The 19,267-nt window shown below is 40.8% G+C and overlaps 1 protein-coding gene across 2 annotated transcripts in view; it reads left to right on the top strand.

Moving 5' to 3' along the window:
• The first annotated feature begins 2,987 nt into the window (after positions 1-2,987).
• Positions 2,988-19,267, top strand: part of ALDH1L1 (aldehyde dehydrogenase 1 family member L1) — a 126,927-nt gene continuing 110,647 nt past the window's right edge. For both annotated transcript variants that reach the window (XM_004781502.3, XM_013050491.2), the window contains exon 1: positions 2,988-3,151. The gene's annotated coding sequence lies outside the window, so the exon portion shown is untranslated. The remainder of the gene's footprint in view (positions 3,152-19,267) is intronic.

Here is a 19,267-nt window from a genome sequence, read left to right on the forward strand (position 1 = left end):
TGCAACATACACGGAGCACTCAGTTACTGAGTTCCCAGAAGATAAGCTGAATCATCCTTACACAACAGGAAGAGAATCCATTCTTTATCCATCTGGTCATCTTTCCATGTGGCTCTGAGCCAGACTCACCTTCTAAACTGTCCCAGGATTAGAGCAGTAGCTCCATCCCCTTTCCCACAGCATAGGGCTTGCAAGCACCCACTATCTTCCCAGTCACTGAGGGAGCTGCAGAAAGCTCAGGGAGAGGGTCTCTCTGTTGGGACACACTCCATCCTCACTCACACACTGTTACCTTTTCTTTTCTTTTTTTTTTAAAGGTATTATTTATTTATTTGACAGACAGAGATCACAAGTAGGCAGAGAGGCAGGCAGAGAGAGAGGAGAAAGCAGGCTCCCCACTGAGCAGAGAGCCCGATGCAGGGCTTAATCCCAGGACCCTGAGATCATGACCTGAGCCGAAGGCATTAACCCGCTGAGCTACCCAGTGCCCCCCTGTTACCTCTTCTAAGTAAGGTCCTGTGCAAGTCTCTGGGCTACACAGATGAAGTAGATCCTGCCATGCTCTCAGGGGTATTACAGTTGAAAGACAGGGAGAGACAGACAGACAAATATAAGGGAAATTATATTAGACTGTGATCTGGAGTATGAGTGGGAATTCTCAAGGAATGAGTGTTGGGGAAGGCTTCCCAAAAGAGATAAGGCACAGACCAATCCCCAAAGCATAACTAGGCTCAGAGAGATGAAGTGAAGGGGTATTCCTGGCACACTGAACAGAACTGACAGAAGTGGGCTCAGTATTACTTATTCAGAGTATCATTGTTCTAGAATCTAGAAGAGCTGACACGCTGAACTCAGGCCCTGCCTCTCTCTCTAGTCTATGACAGTATAGATTTAGGAGTCCCATGCTGTCACTTCCCCTGTGTGTTTTGTTTATTAGAAACAAGTCATTGAGTCTAGCCCATGCTCCAAGGCTCAAGGAATTGCACTCCTCCTCTTGAACACAGGGAGCTTCCACCCCGTCCACAGTTCACCCAGTGGCCACAGATTATTTACAGACCTCCCACATGCAAAACATATGCACTCTTCCAAACACCCCCCACCAAAAGTCCATGTTATTACAGAATCAGTTCAGAGCCCAGTCTCTGCATCTAAATCAGGTCCTGATGTAGAGGAGGCTCCTTGGGCTTGTTTCCTTCCATGGAGCTCCTTGAGTACAGTCACTATCTGAAGAGCTGTAGACTCAAGGGACAAGCTGTCTGCCCACAACCAACGTATAGTGGTGCTTCTTTTCACTACATCCATATCTTTGGGGTAAATACCCAGTAGTGCAATTGCAGGGTCATAGGGAAGTTCTATTTTTAATTTCTTAAGGAATCTCCACATTGTTCTCCAAAGTGGCTGTACCAACTTGCATTCCCACCAACAGTGTAAACAGGTTCCCCTTTCACCACATCCTCTCCAACACACGTTGTTTACTGTCTTGTTAATTTTGGCCATTCTAACTGGTGTAAGGTGGTATTTCAATGTGGTTTTTATTTGAACCCCCCACAATGGCCAGTGATGATGAACATTTTTTTCATGTGTCTGTTAGCCATTTGTATGTCTTCATTGGAGAAGTGTCTGTTCGTGTCTTCTGCCCATTTTTTGACATGATTATCTGTTTTGTGTGTGTTGAGTTTGAGGAGTTCTTTATAGATCCTGGATATAAGCCCTTTGTCTGTACTGTTATTTGTGAATATCTTCTCCCATTCTGTGGGTTGCCTCTTTGTTTGTTGACTGTTTCCTTTGCTGTGCAGAAGATTTGATCCTAATGTTCATTTTCACTTTTGTTTCCTTTGCCTTTGGAGGCATATCTTGAAAGAACTTGCTGTGGCCGATATTGAAGAGGTTACTGCCTATGTTCTCCTCTAGGATTCTGATGGATTCCTGCCTCACATTGAGGTCTTTTAACCATTTCGAGTTTATCTTTGTGTATGGTGTAAGAGAATGGTCGAGTTTCATTCTTCTACACATAGCTGGAGGGACTTCTTTAGATTGTGTGACTTGGAAAAGCTTCTCAAAGGCTCTGCATCAGATATTGAATATATCAGGTATGATGTGAAGGCAAGCGGGGGGCATTCTTCTGTAGTATTGAGAGAGGAACATTCTGGCAGGGGTCAGCATAAAGGCCCTGAGGCCTTTACACTTGAGTGTTCAGGCACTGTGTAGAGGTCTGGGGTGGCTGGAGTTCAGGTAGCAAGAACCTTAAAAGAAGTGAGGCTAGGAAGGGCATAGCAGAGTCGAGCAGCAGGTGTGTCAGGAAGGGCATTCTTGGTGTCTTGTCCAGGAGCCACTGGATATAGGCTCTCAGTCAGAAAACAATGTGCAGATTTATCTTCCTCTGTATTCTCTTTTCTGGACTTTGGCCCAGAGTGGGACAGATAACCCTGCCTGAGACAGGAGAGGCATCAGGGCACCCAGACTAAGTGGAGAGGAGCAAAGAGAAGAGGAATTGTCTAGAGGGAGGTTGGGAGCTGTACCAGGCAGGAAGGGCACTGGGCATGCAGAAACCCCCTTATTTACCCGGATACACATTTACTGTCTCTTGCAGGTGACTGCAGGTTCGCAGAGGGCCAGGATCTTGTTTGGCTCTGCCCCTGTCCATTGCACACAGTAGGAACTTGGCACATCATTCTTGAATGAGTGAATGAGTGACATTATCAGGGTTGTCGTGTTTCCTCCCGCCAACTAGGCCTTGCAGGTATCCCTCACCACCGGGCACTCAGGCCTTCTCATAAACTACAGAAGAATGCTTCCTCGCGTCCCTCCTTGCCTTCACATCTGAAGGGTCCTTAGCAAGTTTTCTTGCCTGTAAATTCAAGCACGCACAGAGAGGGTGAGTGACATGCCCGCCTACACTCACACGGCCAGTGAGAGCCCTCTCCACCCCTACCCAGGAAGACATTCCTCCCGCCCCGCGCCCCCGCCCCTTTCGCCTCCATCAGGAGCCCCTCCCTTCTGAGGCTCTGGCCTTGGCCGAGGCTCTGGGACTGGCCGGGGCGGGTCCCACCTCTCTGCTGCCCTGGGCCGGCCTGCTCCAGTCCTTGTCCTCCGACCGAGGCTCTCAGAGGTTCCTTCTGACCGGCGATTCTTGTGCCTCCTCCCGCGCTTGGTAAGTAATCCCCCACCCTCCAGCCCCGACCTCCGGGGGAAGGAGGCTGTCCCAACTCGCGACTCCAGGGGTTCTGGGCCTGGGTCTCCCAGTGGGGGCTCCTAGCGGACACATGAGCTTCCCTCCGGGGAAGCAGGGCTTGGAGTCTGGCCCGAGATTTCCCCCGGGGCAGCCGAGCCTCCATCCTGGCCAGGGGCCCTCAGGCTGGAGAACCAAGATGTGGGGATTCGGCCGGGCTGGCCAGGCAGGGAGCTTTACCGAGCCGGCAGCCCTGTGGGGCGGGCATTATCTGCCTGGCTTACAGAAGAGAAAACAGAGGGTCTGAGAGAGAGAGACAGTCTGAAGCTTGACAGGGCTTCTCCGCGTTCTAGGGACCCTCTGCGTCCTGGGCTAAGCCCCTCACCCCATTCTCGGAGTGGAAAATATCCCCTCCGATTGGCCAAATCTGGGGGCCAGGCACAAGGGCATTTTGTGATTGGAGAGCTTCTACAGCCCCACCTTCCCTAGTGCACAGGAGCATTGACCCCTGCACCCCAGCTTGATCCCAACACGGTTCTTGGGGTTATGCTACTTAGAGCCCAGCATCACCGCACCTGTTGAGGTCCCTCTTTTTCACCTCCCTAGAAGGGGCAGGAATATGGCTTAGGTGCAGATGGAGACAGAATTTAATAAGTATGTTCAGATGCTGAGTTAAGGGTGGTGGCCTTTGGCTTCAGGTGGCTATTTTCTCCCTACTCCCTCGATTCCCAGTGACCTTGGGCAAATTTCTAACTCCGACTGTGTTTCTTTAGCTAAAATTGAGGTGGAGGGATAAATACTAATACTACTGTCTGCCAGTGTTGCTTCAGAATGACAGAAGATCGTGCACTTTGGACCTAGGAGCTCTGTTGAATGTGGGCTGCTGTCCCTCCTACAAATATTAACCTCCGGGACAATGTTGGAAACAATACTGTGATGTCTCTTTTGGAGACAAGGAGATTGAGCCTTAAGAGATGAATGTGATTCCTTAAGGTGGATTATAGGTCTGCAGGCTCAAGTGGTCTGGGGAAGCCTGCACCATGGCCAGCCCCTGTGCACAGGATAGTGGGAAAGACAGTTCATGAAACAGGACCCCCAGGGACTCCGCTTTGGGAGGGACACAGTATCCTCCCTGCCTGGTGCCTAATGGAATAGACTGATTGCAGAAGAGCAGTCAGCTTTGCTCTCACCCCCCAGCCCCCGCCTCTCCTGCCCCCCTTTCCCCCTTTTCCAAAGCAGCTGATGAAGTAGGATGCCTTGTGGCTGTGCCCTGAAGCTTGGCTGAGCCTCTACCCCCTCCTAGAGCTGCATTCTTCTGTGGGTCCCAAGACTACAGCTTGAGAACAGGTGGCCCAGAGCTGCTGCACCTGCACACATTGAGCTTGGGCAGGGTCTGAAAGCTGGGCCCTGGTGAAGCTGGAGAGTGAGGTTCTTGTCTCATGGAGTCAAAGAAGGAATCTTGAGGACAAAGGAGAGTGAGTAAAGAGAGTTTTATTAAGCAAAGATACAGAAAAAGCTCTGGGAGTGAAAGGGGTCCCTACAGGGCTGCCATTGAAGGCTTTTGGGATTGTTTTTTTTTAATTGAAGACTAACCGGGTTACACAAATCCTTTTAACATCTCTATAGATAGCACCATTAGTAGGGACTAGTGATTACAACTTTTATGATTTACTTCTTTTTTAGGATCTGGTAATTCTTTGTTGGTCATAAGTGACTGTTATAACAAGACCCCACCTCTGACACCTAGGGTTGGGTGGTCTTATTTGTTCCATTATCTCTGGTTTTCTTATATGTCTGCACTTTTTGGGATTTCTTTGAGCCTGATCCTATAGTCCCTTACCTATCTCTCCCTATCTAGCCTGGCCAGTCCCTTCATAAGACTTTAATTTTGATGTATATCTATGGGTCAAAAACATGGGGGATGATTGTCAATATGTATCTTGGGGGAGGAGTTAGAGATAAAGGAAGTTTCCAAAGGAATTTTTATATGTTAAAGTAGACTTACAGGATCCTGGGGGTCAATCTAAGATTGCCTTTTGTCCTTAGCAAAAGGTCAATGTCCAGGCAATGAAGTCCCTGGGGGAATGTCACTCTGCCTGTTTCAAGTACTTGTCAGTGAACTTCTTAGTAAGGAAATTTCACTGGGGAGCCAGGTCTGAGCGGAGTGATTGGGGTAGGAGGCCTGGGAAGCCCTGACAGTCCTGCTGCTGCCAGGGCAGCCCCAGAGTGTGCCCAAGCACTGCCAGGGGCAAGGGTCTGAGCCTGCCAACTCAGGAAGGAGGTAGAGCCTTGTAGGCTGCCCGACAGTGAGCCGAGCTGCACCTCTCAGCAGCAGTGTAGTCCCTTCCCTGGCTCTGCCCCTTTGGAGTTCCTGAGCTTTTCACAAGCCAAAGGTCAAGACTGGCTGAGGCCCCTCTGGGAGCACCTGTCCCTGCCAAGCTCAGCTTCCTGGGACTGTGACAATAGCCCCACTGGTGGCTCCCCTGACCTTGCCTCCCTGCTTCCAAAGGGATCTTTTTTGTACTGCTTTACTTTACTATGAGTAATATATTCTCAATTTGGCGGGGGGTGGGGTGGGGTGGGGGGGAGCAAAAACAGAACATTCTGGTAGAAAAAAGATAATTACTTTCATGAAAATCCCCCAAACCCAAAGCACTCTACCCAGGGACTTTTCACATTTCTGGGTGAATCCACCCAGTTTTTTTTGCACTGCAAGTACACAGACATACACATGCATGACACTTTTAAAAATCATAGTGGTTTGCTATCTGTTCAGCTGCTCTGGCCTGCATATTCCCGTTGGCGAAGCAAAGTGCGTCGCCCTAACTGGCTGCCTGGCTTACACAGTGTGCATGTAGCATGATTTTGCCATACTTATGCCATTATTTGCTCACCCAAACATAATTTAGAAGTGAAAATGCTGAATCAGAAGAAAAGAACCATTTCTAGGATTTTGATATTTATTGCCAAATTTTCCTCTAGAGAATTTGCCCCAAATTGTTATCCCACTAGTGTGGCAGGAGGGTGTTCCTTTTCCTGTACCTAGACAACATCGTCTTCAGTGCCTTCCAGTTTTATAGGAGAAAAACAGTCCCTTGTTTTATGACGCCTATTTAGCAATAGGCATTTGATTAATTGTAACTTAAACACATTTATATTCATCTGTTGGCAGAGGGCTTTTATTCTTTTGGCAAATTGCTTCAGATACATGTAAAATCTTCCTGCATGAACGTTTATCACATGCTTCCTTTGTATCTTTCCTTTAGAGTCAAGTTTCTAAAGTCCAACACTTACCAGATTTTTTTTTCCCTCGTACTTTGATGTTTTCTTCCTGTATTTGATTTTTAAAATATTTATTTTAACCCAATTGAACTGCATTTTGAAGTAAGATGTGAACTATAGATTTGTTTGTTTGTTTAAATTAATTTTTAGAATAATTTTAAGTTTACAGAACAATTGAGCAGAGTACAGAGAGTTCCCACATACTCCCTCAGCCCCGCGTTTCTCCACTGTCCCAAATATATTAGTAACACCTTGCATTAGCACTAGGCACATTTGTTACTTTTGATGACTGGATATTGATACAATATTCTTAAAGTCTACAGTTCGCATCACTCTTTGTGTTATATATTCAATGGGTTTTGGCGGGTGTATAAGGACCTGCATCTACCATTACAGTAGGTAACTGAAAAATGTCCTGTGTTCCATCTGTTCATTCCTCTCCCTCCTCCTCTAAGCCTCTGTCAAACACTGACTTTTTTTCCTCTGTCTTCCTAGTTGACACTGTTATTATAGCTAGAATAATAGGTCTGGCTTCTTTCATTTAGCAATAGTCATTAAAATTTCTCTCTTTTTATGTTTGATAGCTCATTTCTTCTTAGCATGGAATAAAAGCTTTTCTCTGGATGTACCACAATTTATTTATTCATTCACCTATTAAAGGACATGTTGGTTGCTTTCAAGTTTAGGTAATTATGAGTAAAGCTGCTATAAATATCTGTGTGCAGGTTTTTGTGTGGACCTAAATTGCCCCCTCATTTAGGTAAAGACCATGATTGCTGAATTGTATGGTAGGAGTGTGTTTAGTTTTTTGTTTTTTGGTTTTTTCGTTAAGAAACTGCCAAACTATTTTCCAAAGTGACTGTACCATTTTCTCATTCCCACCAGCAATGAATGAGAGTTCCTGTTGCTCCACCTCTTCACCAGCGTTTTGTGTTGTTAGTGTTTTTGATTTTAGTCATTCTAGTAGATTTGCAGTGGTATTTCATTGTTGTTTTAATTTGCAATCCCTAGTGACATATGATGTTAAGCATGTTTTCATATATGCATCTCCCATTGGTATTTCTTCTTTGTTGAGATGTCTGTTCAGGTCTTTCCTCCAATTTTAAGTTGAGTTGTTTTCTTACAGTTGAGTTTTAAGAATCGTTTGTATATTTTGGATACTAGTCCTTTATCAGATGTGTGTTTTGCAGATCCCCCCCCACCCCGACCCCCATTTCCCCCTGCCCAACCACCCTTTGTTGCTTGTCTTTTGCAGAGCAGAAGTTTTTTTTTTAAGTCTAATAAAGTTCAGTTTGTCACTTTTTTCCTTCCATAGTTTTGTTGTTATCTAAAAAGTCAGACCCACGGTCATCTGGATTGCATCATATGTTATCTTCTAGGAGTTTTATAGTTTTATCTTTATGAAAATTTTACATGTGATTGATGTATTGATTTGAGGGTCTTTTTTTTTAATTTTGCACGTGGATGTCTGGTCATTCAAGAATCATTTGTTGAAAAATCTATATTTTCTCTATTGAATTGCTTTTACTACTTTCTCAAAGATCAGGTGACTTTTTGTGTGTGTCTCTCTTCTGTTTGTCTACTCTTTTGCCAATATCACACTGTCTTAAATACTATAGCTTCATTACTGTGGCATCATACTGAAGTTGGGTAGTGTCAGTATTTTGACTTTGCCCCTCTCCTTCAATATTGTGTTGGATATTTCAGGTCTTTTGCCTTTAGTATAAACTTTAAAATCAGTTTGTTGATGTCCACAAAATAACTTGCTGGGATTTTCACTGAGATTGTGTTGAATCCAAAGGTCAAATTGGAAAGAACTGATGTCTTGACAATATTGAGTTTTCCTAACCATATGAATATAATATCTCCACTTATTTAGGTTTTATTTTATTTCCTTCATTAGTCTTGTGGTTTTCCCCACATAGCTCTTTTACATATTTTATTATATTTACAAATAAATAATTTCATTTTTATGTGATATGTAAATGATATTGTGTTTTTAATTTCAAGTTCCAATTGTTTATTGCTGGCATATAAGAAGCAATTGACTTTTTGCATATTAACCTTCTCTCCTGTAACCTTCCTATAATCATTTATTGGTTTTAGGAGTTTCTTGTTGATTCTTTAAGATTTTCTACGTGGACAATCATGTCATCTGTGAACACAGACAGTTTATTTCCTCCTTTCCAATCTGTATACCTTTTATCACCTTTTCTTATTTCTTTGCTAGAATTTCCAGTAGGATTTTGAATAGAAATAATGAAAGGAACACCCTTGGCTTGTTTCTGATCTTAGTGGGAAGGTTTCTAGTTTCTTACAATTAAGTGTGATATTAGTTATGGGTTTGTTTGTAGATGTTCTTTATCAGGTTAATTTCCTCTCCATTCCTAGTTTGCTGAGAATGTTTTATCAGGAATGAGTATTGGGTTTTGTCAAATACTTTTTCTGCATCTATTTATCTGTTCACATGATTTTCCTTCTCTGTCCTGTTAATGTAATCTAGTGTAATTGATTTTGATTTTGATTGTGTAATCTATTACATGAATTGATTAATTGATTTTGATTAATTGATTTTGAATCTTTAGTGTTTGGTTGAATTCACCAGTGAACCCTGGTGCTTTCTGCTTTGGAAGGGTATTAATTATTGATTCAGTGCCTTTAATATATGTAGACCTATTTCTATTTTCCTTATATAAGTTTTGTTGAATGGTGTCTTGCAAGATATGTTCCATTTCATCTAGGTTATCAAATTTGAGGGTGTATAGGGTGTATAGTTATTAATAATACTCCTTTTTACTCTTTTAATGACTATGGGATTAGTAGTGATGGTCCTTCTTACATTTTTGAAATTAGCAATTTTTGTCTTACTTAGTCTAACTAGGGGCTTACCAATGTCCACTCTGGAAGATGGTATGGAGATTCCTCAAGAAGTTAAAAATAGAGATACTCTACCAACCAGCAATTTCACTACTAGGCATTTACCCCAAAGATAAAAGTGTAGCGATCTGAAGGGGCACATGTACCCCAATGTTCATAGCAGCAGTGTCTGTAGTAGCCAAACTGTGGAAAAAGCCAAGGTGTTCATCAATAGATGAATGGATAAAGATGTGATGGGGATTAAAGAAGGCATTTATTGTGATAAGCACTGGGTGGTTTTTTAAAAAATTTTTAATTTAAATTCAATTAGCCAACATAGAGTATATCATTAGTTTCAGATGTTCTGTTCAGTAATTTATCAGTTGGGTGTAATACCAAGTGCTCATCATATCATGTGCCTTACTTAATGCCCATATCCCCAAAACCTATCCCCATCCCCCATCCCCACCTCCCCTCCAGCAGCCCTTAGTTTGTTTCCTATAGGTAAGAGCCTCTCATAGCTTGTTTCCCCTCTGATACTTCCCATTCAGTTTTCCCTCCCTTCCCTTATGATCCTCTGCATTGTTTCTTATATTCCACAAATGAGTGAAACTGTATGATAATTGTCTTTCTATATTTGACTTCTTTTGCGTAATACCCTTCAGTTACATCCATGTTGATGTAAATGGTAAGTATTCATCTTTTCTGATGGTTGAGTTATATACACACACACACACACACACACACATATACACAATATTACATATATATGTATACATATATGTATATATACATTTATATACACAAAATACATATATATTCATATATATATATATATATATATATATATTCCACAACTTCTTTATCCATTCATCTGTTGATGGATATCTCAGCTCTTTTCATAGTTTGGCTATTGTGGATATTGCTGCTATGAACTTTGGGGTGTATGTGCCCCTTCAGATCACTATATTTGTATCTTTGGGGTATATACCTAGTAGCATAATTGCTGGGTTTTAGGGTATCTCTATTTTTAACTTCTTGAGGAATGTCCATTTAAATTCTTGAGGAATTTTCTAGAGTGGCTGTACCAGCTTGCATTCCCACCAACAGTGTAAGAGAGTTCCACTTTCTCCACATCCTTGCCAACATTTGCTGTTTCCTGTCTTGTTAATTTTAGCCATTCTGAATGGTGTAAGGTGGTAATCTCATTGTGATTTTGATTTATATTTCGCTGATGCCAAGTGATGTGAAGTTTTTCATGTGTCCACTGGCCATTTTTATGTCTTCTTTGGAGAAATGTCTATTCATGTCTTATGCCCATTTCTTTACTGGATTATTTGGTTTTGGGTGTTGAGTTTGATAAGTTCTTTATAGATCTTGGATACTAGCCCTTTATCTGTACTGTCATTTGCAAATATCTTCTCCCATTCCATAGGTTACGTTTTAGTTTTGTTGATTGCTTCCTTTGCTGTGAAGAAGCTTTTTATCTTGATGAAGTCCAGTAGCTCATTTCTGCTTTTCTTTCCATTGCCTCTGGAGATTTGTCTAGCAAGAAGCTGCTGCGTCCGAGGTCGAAGAAGATGCTGTCTGTGTTCTTCTCTAGGATTTTGATTGATTCCTGTGTCAAATTGAGGTCTTTCATCCATTTTGAGTTTATCTTTGTGTATCGTATAAAAGAATGGTCCATTTTCTTTTTCCATATGTGGCTGTCCAATTTTCCTAACACCACTTATTGAATAGATTGCCTTTTTTCCATTGGATATTCTTTTCTTCTTTGTCAAAATAAGTTGACGATAGAGTTGAGGGTCCATTTCTGGGTTCTCTATTCTGTTCCATTGATTTATGTGTCTGTTTGTGCCAGTACCATTATGTCTTAATGATTAGTTTTGTAATATAGGTTGATGCCTGGCATTGTGATGCCACCAGCTTTGGTTTTCTTTTTCAACATTCCTTTGGCTATTTGGGGTCTTTTCTAGTTCCATACAAATTTTAGGATAATTTGATCCAGGTCTGTGAAAATGTTGATGATATTTTGATAGGGATTGCTTTGAATATATAGATTGCTCTGGGTAGCATAGACCTTTTAACAATGTTTATTCTTCCATTCCATGAGCATGGAATGTTTTTCCATCTGTTTGTATCTTCTTTAGTTTCTTTCAGAAGTGTTCTACAGTTTTTAGAGTACAGATCCTTTACCTCTTTGGTTAGGTTTATTCTTAGGTATCTTGTGGTTTTTGGGTGCTATTGTAGATAGATCAATTCCTTAATTTTCTTTCTTCTGTCTCATTGTTAGTGTAAAGAAATGCATCTTATTTTTGTGTATTGATCTTATATCCTGCTACATTGCTGAATTTCTGTATGAGTTCTGGCAATTTTGGAGTGGAGTCTTTTGGGTTTTTCACATAAAATATCATCTCATCTGCAAAGAAAGTTTGACTTCTTGTTTGCCAGTTTGAATGCCTCTTATTTCTTTTTGTTGTCTGATTGCTGAGGCTTGGACTTCTAGTACTATGTTGAACAACAGTGGTGAGAAAGGACATTACCCTTGTGTTCCTGACCTTCTTGACCCTAAGGAAAAGCTCTCAGTTTTCCCCTTGAGGATGATATTGCTGTGGGCTTTTTGTAGGTGGCTTTTATGATATAGCAGTATGTTCCTTCTATCCCTACACTTTGGAGAGTTCTAATCAAGAAAGGATGCTGAATTGTATGTAAAATGCTTTTTCTGCATCAATGGAGAAGATCATATGGTTCTTGTCCTTTCTTTTATTAATGTGATGTATCACATTGATTGATTTGCAAATGTTGAACTGCCCTTGCAATCCAGGAATAAATCCCACTTGGTAATGGTGAATAATCTTTTTCATGTACTGTTGGATCCAGTTGGCTAGTATCTTGGTGAGAATGTTGGCATCCGTGTTCATCAGGGATATTGGTCTGTAATTTTCTTTTTTGTTTGTTTGTTTTTAAAGATTTTATTTATTTATTTAAGAGAGAGAGAGAGAGAGAGAGAAAGAAAGAGCACAATCAGGGAGGAGAGGGAGAAGCAGGCTCCCCCCTGAGCAGGGAGCCTGATACAGGGCTCAATCCCAGGACCCTGGGATCATGACCTGAGCCAAAGGCAGTTGCTTAACTGACAGCCACCCAGGAACTCCTGTAATTCTCCTTTTTGATGGGGTCTTTGATTTTAGGATCAAGGTAATGCTGGCATCATAGAATGAGTTTGGAAGTTTTCCTTCCGGTTTTATTTTTTGAAACAGCTTCAGTAGAATAAATATTATTTCTTCTTTGAGTGTTTGGTAGAATGTCCCTGGGAAGCCATCGGGCCTATTCATCTGGCCAATTCTTCCAGATTGCCTAATTTGTTGGCATAGAGTTGCTCATAATATGTTCTTAAAATTGTTTGTATTTTCTTAGTGTTGGTCATGATCTCTCTTCTTTCATTCACGATTTTATTAATTTAGGTTCTTTCTCTTTTTGATAAGTCTGGTAGGGGTTTATCAATCTTATTAATTCTTTCAAAGAACCAGCTTCTACTTTCATTGATCTTCTCTATTCTTCTGGTTTGTATTTCATTGATTTCCACTCTAATCTTTATTATTTCTTTTCTCCTGCTTGGTTTAAGCTTTATTTGCTGTTCTTTCTCCAGTTCTTTTAGATGTAAGGATAGCCTGTGTATTTGAGATTTTTAAAAGTTTTTGAGAGAGACTTGTATTGTAATATACTTTCCTCTTAGGATCACCTTTGCTGTATCCCAGAGGTTTTGAACATTTGTGTTTTTATTTTCATTAGTTTCTATGAAATAATTTTTTTTTTTTTTAAATTTCCTGGTCGACCCATTCATTCCTTAGTAGGATGGTCTTTAACCTCCAAGTGTTTGAGTTCCTTCCATATTTCCTCTCATGATTGAGTTCAAGTTTCAAAGCTTTGTGGTCTGAAAATATGCAGAGAATAATCCCAACCTTTTGGTATTGGTTGAGACCTGAATTATGATCCAGTATATGCTCTTCTGGAAAAATTCCCTGTGCACTCTAGAAGAATGTGTATTCTGTTGCTTTAGGATGGAATGCTGTGTACATACCTCTGAAGTTCATCTGGTCTAATGTGTCATTCAGAGCCCTTACTTCTTTGTTGAACTTCTACTGAGGTGATCTTTCCATTGCTGTGAGTGGGATGTTGAAGTCCCCTACTATTAATGTATTATTATCAATGCATTTTTTTTAGTTTGGTTATTAATTGGTTGAGATGTTTGACTGCTCCCAAATTAGGAACATAAATATTTATAATTGTTAATTCTCCTTGTTGGGTAATCCTTTAGTTATGATATAGTGTCCCTTTTCATCTCTCACTATGGTCTTTGGTTTAAAATCTAATTTATCTGATAAGAGAATTGCTTTCCCAGCATTCTTTTGAGGTCCATTAGCATGACAAATTGTTCTCAACCCCTCACTTTCTTTCTTCTTTCTTTTTTTAAATTTCTTTTCAGCGTAACACAATTCATTGTTTTTGCACCACACCCAGTGTTCCATGCAATATGTGCCCTCCCTAATACCTACCACCTTGTTTCCCCAACCTCCTACCCCCCGCCCCTTCAAGACCCTCAGGTTATTTTTCAGAGTCCATAGTCTCTCATGGTTCACCTCCCCTTCCAATTTCCCTCAACTGCCTTCTCCTCTCCATCTCCCCATGTCCTCCATGTTATTTGTGAAGCTCCACAAATAAGTGAAACCATATGATAATTGACACTCTTTGCTTGACTTATTTCACTCAGCATAATCTCTTCCAGTCCTGTCTATGTTGCTACAAAAGACCAGCTTGCCACTTTCAATCTGGAGGTGGCTTAAGGTGTAGTTAGTCTCTCATGGACAGCATATGGATGGGTCTCGCTTTTTTTGTTTTTCTACAAATATTTAATTAATTAATTTATTTATTTATTTTTAATTTTTTTATTTTTTATAAACATATATTTTTATCCCCAGGGGTACAGGTCTGTGAATCACCAGGTTTACACACTTCACAGCACTCACCAAAGCACATGCCCTCCCCAATGTCCATAATCCCACCCCCTTCTCCCAAACCCCCTCCCCCCAGCAACCCTCAGTTTGTTTTGTGAGATTAAGAGTCACTTATGGTTTGTCTCCCTCCCAATCCCATCTTGTTTCATTTATTCTTCTTCTACCCACTTAAGCCTCCATGTTGCATCACCACTTCCTCATATCAGGGAGATCATATGATAGTTGTCTTTCTCTGCTTGACTTATTTCGCTAAGCATGATACGCTCTAGTTCCAGCCACGTCGTTGCAAATGGCAAGATTTCATTTCTTTTGATGGCTGCATAGTATTCCATTGTGTATATATACCACATCTTCTTGATCCATTCATCTGTTGATGGTCATCTAGGTTCTTTCCATAGTTTGGCTATTGTGGACATTGCTGCTATAAACATTCGGGTGCACGTGCCCCTTTGGATCACTACGTTTGTATCTTTAGGGTAAATACCCAATAGTGCAATTGCTGGATCATAGGGCAGTTCTATTTTCAACATTTTGAGGAACCTCCATGCTGTTTTCCAGAGTGGCTGCACCAGCTTGCATTCCCACCAACAGTGTAGGAGGGTTCCCCTTTCTCCGCATCCTCGCCAGCATCTGTCATTTCCTGACTTGTTGATTTTAGCCATTCTGACTGGTGTGAGGTGATATCTCATTGTGGTTTTGATTTGTATTTCCCTGATGCCGAGTGATATGGAGCACTTTTTCATGTGTCTGTTCGCCATCTGGATGTCTTCTTTGCAGAAATGTCTGTTCATGTCCTCTGCCCATTTCTTGATTGGATTATTTGTTCTTTGGGTGTTGAGTTTGCTAAGTTCTTTATAGATTCTGGACACTAGTCCTTTATCTGATATATCATTTGCAAATATCTTCTCCCATTCTGTCAGTTGTCTTTTGATTTTGTTAACTGTTTCCTTTGCTGTGCAAAAGCTTTTGATCTTGATGAAATCCCAGTAGTTCATTTTTTCCCTTGCTTTCCTTGCCTTTGGCATTGTTCCTAGGAAGATGTTGCTGCGGCAGATGTCGAAGAGGTTGCTGCCCGTGTTCTCCTCAAGGATTTTGATGGATTCCTTTCGCACATTGAGGTCCTTCATCCATTTTGAGTCTATTTTGGTGTGTGGTGTAAGGAAATGGTCCAATTTCATTTTTCTGCATGTGGCTGTCCAATTTTCCCAGCACCATTTATTGAAAAGGCTGTCTTTTTTCCATTGGACATTCTTTCCTGCTTTGTCGAAGATTAGTTGACCGTAGAGTTGAGGGTCTATTTCTGGGCTCTCTATTCTGTTCCATTGATCTATGTGTCTGTTTTTGTGCCAGTACCATGCTGTCTTGATGATGACAGCTTTGTAATAGAGCTTGAAGTCCGGAATTGTGATGCCACCAACGTTGGCTTTCTTTTTCAATATCCCTTTGGCTATTCGAGGTCTTTTCTGGTTCCATATAAATTTTAGAATTATTTGTTCCATTTCTTTGAAAAGATGGATGGTACTTTGATAGGAATTGCATTAAATGTGTAGATTGCTTTAGGTAGCATAGACATTTTCACAATATTTATTCTTCCAATCCAGGGGCATGGAACATTTTTCCATTTCTTTGTGTCTTCCTCAATTTCTTTCATGAGTACTTTATAGTTTTCTGAGTATAGATTCTGTGTCTCTTTGGTTAGGTTTATTCCTAGGTATCTTATGGTTTTGGATGCAATTGTAAATGGGATTGACTCCTTAATATCTCTTTCTTCTGTCTTGCTGTTGGTGTAGAGAAATGCAACTGATTTCTGTGCATTGATTTTATATCCTGACACTTTACTGAATTCCTGTATAAGTTCTAGCAGTTTTGGAGTGGAGTCTTTTGGGTTTTCCACATATAGTATCATATCATCTGCGAAGAGTGATAATTTGACTTCTTCTTTGCCGATTTGGATGCCTTTAATTTCCTTTTGTTGTCTGATTGCTGAGGCTAGGACCTCTAGTACGATGTTGAATAGCAGTGGTGATGATGGACATCCCTGCCGTGTTCCTGACCTTAGCGGAAAAGCTTTCAGTTTTTCTCCATTGAGAATGATATTTGCGGTGGGTTTTTCATAGATGGCTTTGATGATATTGAGGTATGTGCCCTCTATCCCTACACTTTGAAGAGTTTTGATCAGGAAGGGATGCTGTACGTTGTCAAATTCTTTTTCAGCATCTATTGAGAGTATCATATGGTTCTTGTTCTTTCTTTTATTGATGTGTTGTATCACATTGACTGATTTGTGGATGTTGAACCAACCTTGCAGCCCTGGAATAAATCCCACTTGGTCGTGGTGAATAATCTTTTTAATGTACTGTTGAATCCTATTGGCTAGTATTTTGTTGAGTATTTTCGCATCTGTGTTCATCAAGGATATCGGTCCATAGCTCTCTTTTTTGGTGGGATCCTTGTCTGGTTTTGGGATCAAGGTGATGCTGGCCTCATAAAATGAGTTTGGAAGTTTTCCTTCCATTTCTATTTTTTGGAACAGTTTCAGGAGAATAGGAATTAGTTCTTCTTTAAATGTTTGGTAGAATTCCCCCGGGAAGCCGTCTGGCCCTGGGCTTTTGTTTGTTTGGAGATTTTTAATGACTGTTTCAATCTCCTTACTGGTTATGGGTCTGTTCAGGCTTTCTATTTCTTCCTGGTTCAGTTGTGGTAGTTTATATGTTTCTAGGAATGCATCCATTTCTTCCAGATTGTCGAATTTATTGCCGTAGAGTTGCTCATAGTATGTTCTTATAATAGTTTGTATTTCTTTGGTGTTAGTTGTGATCTCTCCTCTTTCATTCATGATTTTATTTATTTGGGTCCTTTCTCTTTTCTTTTTGATAAGTCGGGCCAGGGGTTTATCAATTTTAGTAATTCTTTCAAAGAACCAGCTCCTACTTTCGTTGATTTGTTCTATTGTTTTTTTGGTTTCTATTTCATTGATTTCTGCTCTGATCTTTATGATTTCTCTTCTCCTGCTGGGCTTAGGGTTTCTTTCTTGTTCTTTCTCCAGCTCCTTTAGGTGTAGGGTTAGGTTGTGTACCTGAGACCTTTCTTGTTTCTTGAGAAAGGCTTGTACCGCTATATATTTTCCTCTCAGGACTGCCTTTGTTGTGTCCCACAGATTTTGAACCGTTGTATTTTCATTATCATTTGTTTCCATGATTTTTTTCAATTCTTCTTTAATTTCCCGGTTGTCCCATTCATTCTTTAGAAGGATACTGTTTAGTCTCCATGTATTTGGGTTCTTTCCAAACTTCCTTTTGTGGTTGAGTTCTAGCTTTAGAGCATTGTGGTCTGAAAATATGCAGGGAATGATCCCAATCTTTTGATACCGGTTGAGTCCTGATTTAGGACCGACGATGTGATCTATTCTTGAGAATGTTCCATGTGCACTAGAGAAGAATGTGTATTCTGTTGCTTTGGGATGAAATATTCTGAATATATCTGTGATGTCCATCTGGTCCAGTGTGTCGTTTAAGGTCTTTATTTCCTTGCTGATCTTTTGCTTGGATGACCTGTCCATTTCAGTGAGGGGAGTGTTAAAGTCCCCTACTATTATTGTATTATGGTTGATGTGTTTCTTTGATTTTGTTATTAATTGGTTTATATAGTTGGCTGCTCCCACATTGGGGGCATAGATATTTAAAATTGTTAAATCTTCTTGTTGGACAGACCCTTTGAGTATGATATAGTGTCCTTCCTCATCTCTTATTATAGTCTTAGGCTTAAAATCTAATTGATCTGATATAAGGATTGCCACTCCTGCTTTCTTCTGATGTCCATTAGCATGGTAAATTCTTTTCCACCCCCTCACTTTAAATCTGGAGGTGTCTTCAGGCTTAAAATGTGTTTCTTGGAGGCAACATATAGATGGGTTTTGTTTTTTTATCCATTCTGATACCCTGTGTCTTTTGACAGGGGCATTTAGCCCATTCACATTCAGGGTAATTATTGAGAGATATGAATTTAGTGCCATTGTATTGCCTGTAAGGTGACTGTTACTGTATATGGTCTCTGTTCCTTTCTGATCTACCACTTGTAGGCTCTCTCTTTGCTTAGAGGACCCCTTTCAATATTTCCTGTAGAGCTGGTTTGGTATTTGCAAATTCTTTCAGTTGTTGTTTGTCCTGGAAGCTTTTAATCTCTCCTTCTATTTTCAATGATAGCCTAGCTGGATATAGTATTCTTGGCTGCATGTTTTTCTCGTTTAGTGCTCTGAAAATATCATGCCAGCACTTTCTGGCCTGCCAGGTCTCTGTGGATAAGTCAGCTGCCAATCTAATATTTTTACCATTGTATGTTACAAACTTCTTTTCCCGGGCTGCTTTCAGGATTTTCTCTTTGTCATTGAGACTTGTAAATTTTACTATTAGGTGACGGGGTGTGGGCCTATTCTTATTGATTTTGAGGGGCATTCTCTGAACCTCCTGAATTTTGATGCTCGTTCCCTTTGCCATATTGGGGAAATTCTCCCCAATAATTCTCTCCAGTATACCTTCTGCTCCCCTCTCACTTTTCTTCTTCTTCTGGAATCCCAATTATTCTAATGTTGTTTCGTCTTATGGTGTCACTTATCTCTCGAATTCTCCCCTCGTGGTCCAGTAGCTGTTTGTCCCTCTTTTGCTCAGCTTCTTTATTCTCTGTCATTTGGTCTTCTATATCACTAATTCTTTCTTCTGCCTCATTTATCCTAGCAGTGAGAGCCTCCATTTTTGATTGCACCTCATTAATAGCTTTTTGATTTCACCTTGGTTAGATTTTAGTTCTTTTATTTCTCCAGAAAGGGCTTTTATATCTCTCGAGAGGGTTTCTCTAATATCTTCCATGCCTTTTTCGAGCCCGGCTAGAACCTTGAGAATTGTCATTCTGAACTCTAGATCTGACATATTACCGATGTCTGTATTGATTAGGT

The sequence above is a fragment of the Mustela putorius genome, unplaced genomic scaffold (assembly GCF_011764305.1).
Source record: "Mustela putorius furo isolate JIRA1106 unplaced genomic scaffold, ASM1176430v1.1 tig00003850_pilon_pilon_pilon, whole genome shotgun sequence".
Classification (NCBI taxonomy): domain Eukaryota; kingdom Metazoa; phylum Chordata; class Mammalia; order Carnivora; family Mustelidae; genus Mustela; species Mustela putorius.